An 11,555-nucleotide genomic window follows, 5' to 3' on the forward strand; every position below is an offset into this window, starting at 1 on the left:
CCCAAGAAGTTAAGACCAATGCATTGGACGAAAGACGACACATAAATGAAGGCAAAATGGAGTCGACAGAAATAAAAGGTATAGCAAAAGGTTTAACAATAAAGTTTAACAAAATTTCAACGAGAAAAATTCTCCAATAGGAGAAAATTTTGAGGGGAATCTCTCACAAAGGCTCGGATATCTCTGTCATATCCAAAAGTATCAAAAGTGTCATCAATAATGGTACCTAATTTAGGCACAAGTTTTGAGGGGAGTTAGTCGACTGCTTTCACCCTAGTACTTGAGTGGTACTTTATCTTATCGAAAACGCTATCTATTAGTGTTCTTCTTGTTTAGAGCTGCATAATCTAAGTAGTAAAACACATTGCAAAACAGTATCTCTCCGACTCCATCCTCATGCTGCTCTTGAGATGATATCTGAAGAAGCTGATGAGGGCTTGGCCAGAGAGAAAGGAAGCCTGTGCTCGAATCTTTCGACTATTTTCCTATACCTTAAAAATAAAACCTCAAAACACAAAAACAAAATCAGACAGCGGAAAACTGTCCGCCCTTCCGAACCAATGAAAGGCGGCGAATCAATCTTCACAACAGACTCAGCTGATAGCCGGATCCACCATACACGTGACAGCAGCTGTTCGATACGAGCCCACCAAGTAGGCAATGTCAGTCATTGAACAAGTTCGTGTATAGGACGATTTCGATGGTCGGCGCACATCTTGAAAATTAATGTTCGACTGAGTTTGGTACTTCTGCGACGCCTCCTTGTACAATTGATAGGTCAAGAAATTTGGGAAATAACCTTTAATCTCCGTCCTTGCAGAAAAAAAGCTACTTCAGACTGTCCTCACATGTCCGGAATCGTTCCCAGGTCATCGTCGCTCACGTTGTCCTATAAATTTCTATAGAATTATGACAGTTGAATCTCCACAGACCGCACCGTTCTCTTAAAGCAGAGTGCAATGAATGCCTGGCACCGTTCCAGACGCTTTATTGCCACAAGGGACACCGATGAAAACACATAATAATGCAAGATGAATAAAACGAACATTAAGGGAACACGACCAACCAAACATTAATGCATTCATACAAGGGTGGTGGGGTGGGGGAGCGGAAGGTAAAGGAAATATATCGACCCCAGTAATTAAGTAGTAATTATTTAATCGCTACTAGAAGTATTAAACGGTAAATTCGACCCCGGTGAGATGTAAATAAATACTGCAAAATATATCGATCGGTTCGCTACCGATTTTTGGTACATTCCTCTCCTAATATGTATGTATATAATTATCCGTGAAGGAATGTATATCTGTATGTTATTTATATACGTAGTTAGTTACGTGATATCTATATACGAATAAATGTATTTACATGTGTGTGTGTGTGTATACACACAAACATATATGTAAGCATGTGTATGTTTATGTATGTACGTACATATGTGTGACGTTATGTCTACGCTGCCTCCTGTTGTTTAATACGAAATGTAGGTGAAGATAAATAACGTCGGCATTGAAAATAAGATAGAAAGATCACTCGACAGATGGATTGAGAGAGAAAGAGGCGAGAGGTGGGAGAGAGTGAGTGGGAAATATATATATATATATACATACATACATATATATATGAATATATATATATATATGTGTATATATATATATATATATATATATATATATATATATATATATATATATATATATATATATATATATATCCATACTAGTGCAACGAACGAAACTCTTGAACCCTGAGTCACTTTCTTACCTGTGCTAAATATATATATATATATATATATATATATATATATATATATATATATATATAATGTGAGGCAGGCAAACGGAAAGAGAATGGTACTAACAGAAAATCATGGTGAAGAAGAAGAAATGGAATGAAATTGTTGAACAATGAATGGAAAAAGAGTTCGCTTACTTGCTATTTACCGCTGTTACAAGAGAGAGAAAGATACAGTTGTTACATGTTATGTATTTATATCCAAAACCTTCCACTTGTAGTCGTAGAGTTATCTGTGTTTCCTTCTCCTCTCTTGGGCTTCATTACTTACACTCAACTCTCTCGCTCACAATTTAATCTGTCACACTCACTCACAGGCTCCCTCCCTCCTTCACTCACTATTTCGCGTTTTTTTTTTTGTTTTAATGTTGTTGCTCGTCTTGTGAGAGTGAATGTTGCTTAGTTCCGTCTGATAAAGCAAAGCTTTTCACGAAGAGGTTCTGTGCGTGTGTACGTATATTTATATATGTGTGCGTGCGTGTGTGTGTGTGTATGTGAATGTGAGTGTGTGTATGTATGTGTATATATACATTTATATACATTTATATATATGAGTGGTGATGTATGTATATTGTATATTATGCGTTTGTATAAGCGCGTGTACACACACACACACACAATACATACACACACATATATATATATATATATATATATATATATATATATATATATATATATACACACACATAGATATTGGTGTATGTGTATTATGCGTATAAATTATGTATTTTGTGTATAAATTATAAAATTTACAACCGCCAGGCCATCTAGTAGATAGAACGAATAGTTGAATATTCTAGGCAAAATTAAAATAATTATTGTAAATGCTTACGCTTGCTGTCAGCGCCCGTTTCCACAAGAGCAGCCATGAATGGGTTAGTTTTTTTGGTTTTTTCCAAAATCCTTTTTACGTATGATTAACACACTGCCTTTCCTATAAGAAGCAATATTATCAAACTGGAAATAGCATTTGGCTTATTTCCATTCATTTATTTATGCATGATTATCATTTTCATCATCATCATCATCATCATCATCATCATTATTATTATTATTATTATTAGGTTTATTGTTGCTCGCTGTTTATTGGTTGAGTAAGGAGGAGTGGTAGGAGGAGAGGGAATAGAAATGGAAGGTAGCGTCGTTATAGCAGCAGTAAAGCAGCTGTTGTTGTTCTTGCTGTTGCTGCTTTTGTACCCAACCAATTCCTACTCTCTCTTTCTCTCTCTTTTCACAGGTCGGCTCCTGATCGAAACAAACATAGAGATACTCATTCCAGCCATGACTCGCTACCCTATTTTTTTCCCCTTCTTTTTATGGGAGAATCTAGGACGCCATCCATTATCTGCCTTTATGTGTCATTCAAGCATTAAAGACACGGGGAAAGGTGATTTGGAGGGAAGGTACGGTTACTGTTTCTAGCAGACCGAGAAACTACGTAGAAGTTCTGGCGTTTTGTAAGTAGTTGTACGGCTATGATCATGGTAATATGTATGTTGTTGTTGTTGTTGTTTTCGTTATAATCATCGTCATCATCATCATAATCATTATTATTATTATTATTATTATTATTATTATTATTATTATTATTATTATTATTATTATTATTCAGTAGTTTTATTTTTATAACGTGCTTTCACTTCACTACCGAGCGCAGCTCTGTGCGCCTTGGGTATGTGCTGTGGTTTGCTGTGGTGCTCTTATGTTTACTGTATTGAAAGTGTTTTGCGTAGAATGTGTGCAGTACCCAGTAGTGCAATTTTCTGTATGTTATATATATTTGTAAGTCCTGGTGTTTTTGTTATGTATTTGTCTGAATATTTTTTTATTATACCTAAGGCACCTACTATGATAGGAATTGTTTCTGTTTTTAGATTCCACATTCGAGTTATCTCTATTTCCAGGTCTTTGTATTTTGAAAGTTTTTCCATTTCTTTTAGAGAAACGTTGTCATCTGCTGGTATTGAAACATCAATTAGAAGGCATTTTTTTCCTTCATGATCTTTGACAACTATATCTGGTCTATTTGCCTTAATTTCTCTATCTGTGTGTATTGGCATATCCCAGAGTATGGTTGCTTTCTCGTTTTCTGTGACCTTTTCTGGCGTGTGTTTATACCATCTTTTTTCTGTTGCTATTCCATAATGTTGGCATAGCTTCCAGTGTATATAGGTCCCAGCTCTGTCGTGTCTGTGAATATATTCCTTCTTAGCCAGGACTGGGCAGCCAGAGATAATATGATTTATTGTTTCTTGTCGATCTCCACATATTCTACAGTTACTTGTTATATTTCTTTTCATTATGTGTTTTTGGTAATTTCTGGTGGGGAGGCTTTGGTCTTGTGCAGCAATTAAAAATCCTTCAGTCTCTGCTTTGAGTCCTGAGCTTCTCAGCCATCGCTGGGATTTTTCTCTGTCTATTTCTTTCGCATTTAGTTTAGCCCAGTATTTACCATGTAGGGGCTTTTCTTGCCATCGTTTTATCATGGTCCGTTGCTGTTCTAGTTTTAGTTTGGATTTCATTTGTTTTATAGCTTTTGTTGTTTCTTCTTCTTCTTCGTATTTGTTAGGTAGATTGATTTCTTGTTTGTATTTGTCAGCTTCCTTAAATACTGAAAACAGTTTTTTGTTTTGCTCGTGTTTTGTGGCTATTTGTATTAGTTTCCCTTGCTTCTGGAGTAGGTATTTTTGCAGTCCTATGGTGGTTATTTTATAATAGTTTTCTAGCTGTATAAGACCCCTGCCACCTTCTGTGCGTTGTATATATAGCCTTTCTATGTCAGATTTTGGGTGGTGCATCCTATATCCTGTCATTATTTTTCTTGTTTTCCTGTCTATTTTACATAGTTCGTTTAGTGTCCAGTTAAGGATGTTGTAGCTGTAGCTTATAACTGGGATAGCTAAAGTGTTGATACCCATTATCTTGTTTTTAGCATTGAGCTCTGTTTTTAGTATTGATCTAACTCGTCTATAGTACTCTTTCTTTATTTTTTCTTTCATTTGTGTATGTTGTATCCTATCTAGTTCATTGACTCCTAAATACTTATATGGTTGGCTTTCGTCTAGTTCTCTTATTTCATTGGCTTTATCTAGTGTTATATTGCTACTTTTAACTAATTTTCCTCTTTTCAGGGTTGCTTTGGCACATTTTTCTAATCCGAATTTCATTTCTATTTCCTTGGTAAAGCCGTGTACTGTCTGTAGTAGTGTTTCTAGCTCTTTGTCGTTTTTTGCATATAATTTTAGGTCATCCATATATAGAAGGTGGCTGACTGTTTTTCCATAGCATTTGTAACCGCATCCAGTTCTATTTAGCAATTCTGTTAGAGGTGTGAGTGCCAGGCAGAACAGGAGTGGAGAGAGCGTGTCTCCCTGGAATATTCCTCTTCTAATGGGGATGGCTTTCGTTTTCACAAGTCCCTCTTTTGTTTGGAGCTGTAGCACTGTCTGCCATTTGTTCATTGAGTGCTCTATGTATTTTATGATAATTGGTGCCACCTTGTTTATGGCTAGTGTTTCCAGAATCCACGTGTGGGGAACACTGTCGAAAGCCTTTTGGTAGTCCACCCAGGCCATACTGAGGCCTTTCTTCTTTCTGCGGCTGTCTTCAGTTATGGCTTTATTGATCAATAATTGATCTTTACAGCCGTATGAGCCCTTGCAGCATCCCTTCTGCTCTTCTGGAAACAGGTTGTTATTTTCCAGGTGTTTACTCACTCTCTGCGATATTATTGCAGTAAAGGCTTTGTAGATCGTAGGGAGACAGGTTATAGGTCTATAGTTTTGTGGTTTCTCCGTTTCCGTGGATTTGGGGATTAAGATGGTTTTCCCTTTTGTGAGCCATTCAGGCATTGTTTCTGGATCTGCTATTATGTTGTTAAAGTTTTCTGCCAGCTTTTTATGCATTGCTGGCAGGTGTTTTAACCAGAAATTGGGGATCTTGTCGTGTCCAGGTGCTTTCCAGTTGCTTAGTCTTTGCAGTGTCTGGGTGACCTCTTCAGTTGTTATAGGGGCCCAGAGTTGCTCAGGTGTTAAGTTCGTTGTTTTAATGGTCCTTTTTTGGGGTTGTTGCTTCACCGACCATATTTGTTTCCAGAATTTCTCTAGTTCTTCTGCTGTTGGTGCTGAAGTAATGTCTATTTTATTTTTACCCAGTTCTTGGTAGAGTTTTTTGGGGTTGGATTTGAACTGTTTGTTTTGTTCAAAGAAACGTTGGCGTTTCTCATACCGGCGGATCCTCTGTGCTTTGGCAAGGATGTCTTGCTTTAGTTTTTCTTTTGCCTCAGGTAAGTCTTTTTCTGTAATGCTGTATTTGTACAGTATTTTTGTTTTCTTCTTGTTACTTAGTAGTGTTGATTGTTTACTAATTTCGTTGAGAATCGATAAATCTTTTCTCTTTTTTTAAATTTTGTTCTGGATGTTATTTATCCACAAGGTCTGTTTGGGTGGTAGAACTCCTGTTCGGATGGGTTTGAGTGAGTATCCTGCTTCTTTTGTGGCTGCAGTGGCTGCCGCATATATCATGTCATTTAGCTCAGTGATATTGCCTGTTGTTTCTGTGGTTGTTAGTTCCGTGACGGCCAGGTTTATGCTATTTATTATTGATGTTGTTTTATTGTCTATTTTGATTTTTGGGAGATATAATCTGTGGTCCATTCTAAGATCTGTGGTTTTCAGTTCTTCGGTTATTTTCATTTTCATAGTATCGTAATTATTAGGTTTCCCTTCGTTATTTCCAGGCTTTATATTTGTTTTGCCTTCCTTTTCATTCATATGTTTGTCTGTGGTGTTCTGGATTGGTGCTTTTTGTACACTATTATACATCTCTACGGTCTGGGTTTGTTGTTTTTTGTTTACTTCGTTTTTGCCGGGCATGTTACGTTTGTCCTCGTGTTTTGCTATCTCAGTGTTTATATTATTATTTGGCATTGCTGTGTGACTACTATCTAGATTTTCCTGATGTATTTTTTCTTTCAATTGCTCTATTTCTATTTCTGATATTTTTTTTGCTTTTAGAATATATCTTCTTATGTTAGCTAGTTTGTTAGGGTTCATTGTTTTATCGAGGTCTATATTTACATTATTTTTCTTCCATGTTTTATATGTATGTGTTGTTGCGTTTTCGTTTTTTGGGTAGAGTACTGCTGTGAAATAGGCGTGTAGGATCGAAATGTGTTCCTCACGTGTCCATTTATGCCGTTTTGGTTTTGTTTGCGGGACATGAGGAACAACGTCCGGCCCTTTATTTTGACGGTCGTCGTTTTCGTAGGGTACCGGTTCGTTTATTTCTGTTGTCAGATTGTTTTGCACGTTCATATCTTCGTATTTTTTTCTTAACAAGCTTACAGTACGTACTTCTCGGTTGTTATTCTTGGGTGAAATAATACCGGTGTTATTTAATATGTTTGTAATTTTTTTGTACATGGTGTTTTGGGGTTCGAAGATAGTCTGATTTTGATGTAACACGTGTGTTTACGATCGCTGTGCGGGTAGTGGAGGTATCAAGTTAAAATACATCATTATATTTGGAAAAATAGGAATAAATTTCAATGAGTATTACTTACTCGGGTATAGTCCAACCCTTTGTCAGCTATATTTGGGCTCCATGCGATGTCTTTATTTCCGATGTTTTTGGATAAGTTTCGGAGCAGTGATTTCATCATCATCATCATCATCATCATCATCATCATCATCATCATCATCATCATCATCATCATCATCATCATCATCATCATCATCATCATCATCATCATCATTATTATTATTATTATTATTATTATTATTATTATTATTATTATTATTATTATTATTAAGGCAATGTGCTGGCAGGATCGTTAGCACGCCGGGCAAAATGTTCAGCGGCATTTCGTCTTGTCTTCACTTTCAAGGTTCAAATTCCGCCGAGGTCGAGTTTGCCTTTCATCCTGTCGTAGTCGATAAATTAAGTACCAATGAAACACAGGAATCGATATAATCGACTAGTCCCCTCCCTACAACTTTCAGGCCTTGAGCTTTTAGTAGAAAGTATTATCATTATCATTATTATTGTTGTTGTTGTTGTTGTCCGAATACTAATGATCAAGTAGATCAATGAGCAAAAGCGCTCCAGCTATGACCTTCTCGATTTTTTTTTTCGTTTATATTCTGTGCATCTAAGACTACATTATCCATATCTCAAATATATTTAAAAGCAATGCATGAGTGATTTAAGCGAGTTTTGGGCCATTATTTCTTGCAGACCAACCGACAACGCTGATGCTCCGTTATTGGTTTATGTTCATACCTGTGATGGCGGCTCGGTCGTCATGGTAATGCATGGTACCATTCCTGCCGAACCAGCATCACCATATTGCTCGATCTTTTAAAAAAATAAGTCAAATGTTTCTCAAATATTGACTCAAGTATTTATATCAACATTGCATATTATTTTATCGTATACTATCTGGCGAACCAAGTTAATCTATGACTTTGTATGTATCACTTTCTCTCTCTCACTCTCTCCCTCTTTTACTCTTACTCCCTATAACAACGCCGGTACAGGGAGAAGGGAAGGAATATATATATATATATATATATATATATATATATATATATATATATATATATATATATATATATATATATATATATATATATAAATCTGAAATTGTGTTTGTGTGAAGCCTTTTTGAAAGTTTATAGAAATCCACATTTTCCACTTTTTCGTAAAAATGTTTACATCAATGGAATTTTCTCGATCTGAACTTTCCAGTGCAGTAATTAGATTTTTAAAATTCCGTTTACTTTGTGTGATTTAAGGGAGATTTGGTCGTTTCTAGCAACATTTATATTCCTTCCCTTCTCCCTGTACCGGCGTTGTTATAGGGAGTAAGAGTAAAAGAGGGAGAGAGTGAGAGAGAGAAAGTGATACATACAAAGTCATAGATTAACTTGGTTACATTTTACACTCTTACTTCTTCTTCCTCTCTCTAATATAATACCTTTCCTCTACCTCTAACATATTTTTCATAACATAGAAACGTAAAAACACACACGACCACACATACGTGATCTGTGACAACAACATACACATAAACACATACACAATTCAACATTATAGATATAAGATTTAGTTTCTGTGTGCACGCATTGCTATTTTATAACTGTCTTCCGTTCTCTCTTTCTCTCTCTTCATTGCTACCATCTCTATTCCTTTCTCCCCCCTCTCTCTTCCTCTTCTCTCTCACAAAACATTCACTACAATATAACTCATATTCGTCAATGTTTGGTAAATATGCCACGATTTTCACTAGGGTGTTAGGGTTCGGGTTTAGGGTTAGGATTAGGGTTAGTGTTACGTTTAGGTTTAGGGTTTTAGGGTTAGGGTTGGGTAATCGTGCGGGTGTTAATCTGAAAAATTACAGATATGTGAAAAGTACCGACCCTGCCATCTATTATAACTTTTGTTGTTCTGTTTAATATATACATAGATTATGCCTCCAAAGAAGAGAGTTTGCTAGGGAAAGAAAGCAACCAGTTTAAAATGACAGCAACAGACTGCAGCAATTCACCACATTCCAGAAGCTACTTTGAACATAATGCAAAATGGTGCATCAACATCTTCTGCCTAATCTGATAGAATTCTGGCAAAACTGTGTAGCAACAGATCGCCAGCAATTGCTTCATCAGAAATTGCCATCCTACCTCCTACTAAAAGGGATTACCCTGCTATATATATAATCAGGGCAGCGCAAAAAGTTGTTTTGCACAAGCATTTCTACAGCCAATTAGACGGATGAAATTTACGTACGCTTAATAATGTTACGCCTTCAGACTTTCCCTATTAATTTCATCGTCTTTTGAATTATGAACATATTTACATCATAAGGGTTTTTCCGTTGTAAGGCTTTCTGTTTTAGTTGATTTTCACCTGGCAAGACTTATCGTAGAAGGCGTAATAAGTCACACCCGGACAAGGTCGGGTTATACTGCTAGTATATATATATATATATATATATTAGAAGATATTAGAAAAAATAATAAGGTACTCAGATATCTGGATGGTTGTACATTTACAGATTTTTATCAATATGTTACATGCTTTTATAAATTACCGCTTGCATCTATTCTTGTAGAATCTCCAGATTTAAATCTGGATAATATACAAGAATTGATGCAAGCACTAATTTATAAAAACATGTGACATATTAAAAATCTGTAAAAGTACAACCATCCAGATATCTGAGTACCTTATTCTAATATATAATTCTTGTACATCACCTCCAAACCTTATATATATATATATATATATATATATATATATATATATATATATATATATATATATATATATATATATATATATATATATATATATATATACATATATACATATATATATATATATATATATACATATATACATATATATATATATATATATATATATATATATATATATATATATATATATATATATATACACACATATACATACATATATATATATATATATATATATATATATATATATATATATATATATATATATGAGAGGTGAGGATATTCATTTCACCACTTGACAGCTTTACGATAACAGATGTTTCACAGCCTTCTACAGGTAATAATAATTTCAATGCATGATAAATTAGGCTTACATGTCTGCATTAATATGCATGCTATGATGCATTATACAAAGAGTTTTATATTTACAAATTAATACAAATAAAAAATGTTGGCTCATCAACATTAATGACCATTCAACTCTAATTATACATACAAAATTTTCTCTTATGTTATGGGCAATGGTGACTAGATGAAATTAGTTTGGTATAGTCGATAAAAATAAAGATATATTGTTTCATATCAATTAAGGTGATAGATCTAAGTTCAAGGAATTCACCATTCTTAATGGTAACAAAAACAGGAAGGGATAACAAGAGGACTTAAAATAGTTATAGTAAAAATAAAAAAAAAGCTTTAAAAAGAATATCGCTTTAAAAATAATATAAATAGCTTTAAAAAGAATATAAAAGTAGATATAAAAATGTATAGTATAACTTAATTAAGTAGGAGACAGCTGGAGATATAAAGATCATACCAGAGTTAGCTTTCTAATTAAGTACAAGGCGAGTAATTTTGAACGGAATTAGTCAGTTGCTTTGACTTCAGTTGTTAACTGGTACTTCATTTTATCGATCCTGAAAAAAGGTGAGAAGCAAAAAAAAAAAGAAAAAAAAAACAGAAATATTTCAAACTCAGAACGTTATGAGAGTTGTAACTAAATATCGACAGACACTTTATCAAACGCTGTAACCAAGTAGATATTGTTACAGTAGCTAAGACCAAAGGTAAAATTAGGTTAAAATACAATCACTATAGTTACGCACGGTAGTATATTACAAGTTAGGAGATCTAGAGTTGATAGATAAGAAACCGATAAAATTACTACCCTAACGTTCGAATCAGCTATTTCAAAACTGATATATATTGTTAAGATAAGCCTACTAAGTACACACGGACCAAGAGCTTCTTTAAATATATATCTTCTCGTGTCTGGTAATGGCATTCACCGTAAAGTGTTTAAACCGCTCCTATAGGATCAAAGTCCACGAAAGCTGTTCTGTTTGTATTCGTAAGCCACCATACACGATTGGAGGCAGGTGATACGCCTTCTCACCGCAGGATGCGCGCAGACGCGATTCAATGCTATCAAGAAGCCGTATGTGTTATTTCTTTACTACCCACAAGGGGCTACACACAGAGGGGACAAACAAGGAC

General features: G+C 34.9%; 1 protein-coding gene across 8 annotated transcripts in view; it reads right to left on the reverse strand.

Annotated features, from left to right (window-relative positions):
* The window catches only part of LOC106871747 (uncharacterized), a 77,355-nt gene extending 66,240 nt beyond the window's left edge, over positions 1 to 11,115 (reverse strand). The window contains exon 1 of one of the 8 annotated variants that reach the window (XR_016243172.1): positions 2,630 to 2,805. The gene's annotated coding sequence lies outside the window, so the exon portion shown is untranslated. Of the gene's footprint in view, positions 1 to 1,932; positions 2,249 to 2,629; positions 3,356 to 10,875 lie in introns of those variants that run through there. The other 7 variants (XR_008264909.2, XM_089357672.1, XM_089357669.1 and 4 more) reach the window with 7 other exon arrangements.
* Positions 11,116 to 11,555: the final 440 nt, after the last annotated feature.

Source organism: Octopus bimaculoides, chromosome 9 (assembly GCF_046866305.1).
Source record: "Octopus bimaculoides isolate indiv1 chromosome 9, ASM4686630v1, whole genome shotgun sequence".
In the NCBI taxonomy this organism is placed as follows: Eukaryota; Metazoa; Mollusca; class Cephalopoda; order Octopoda; family Octopodidae; genus Octopus; species Octopus bimaculoides.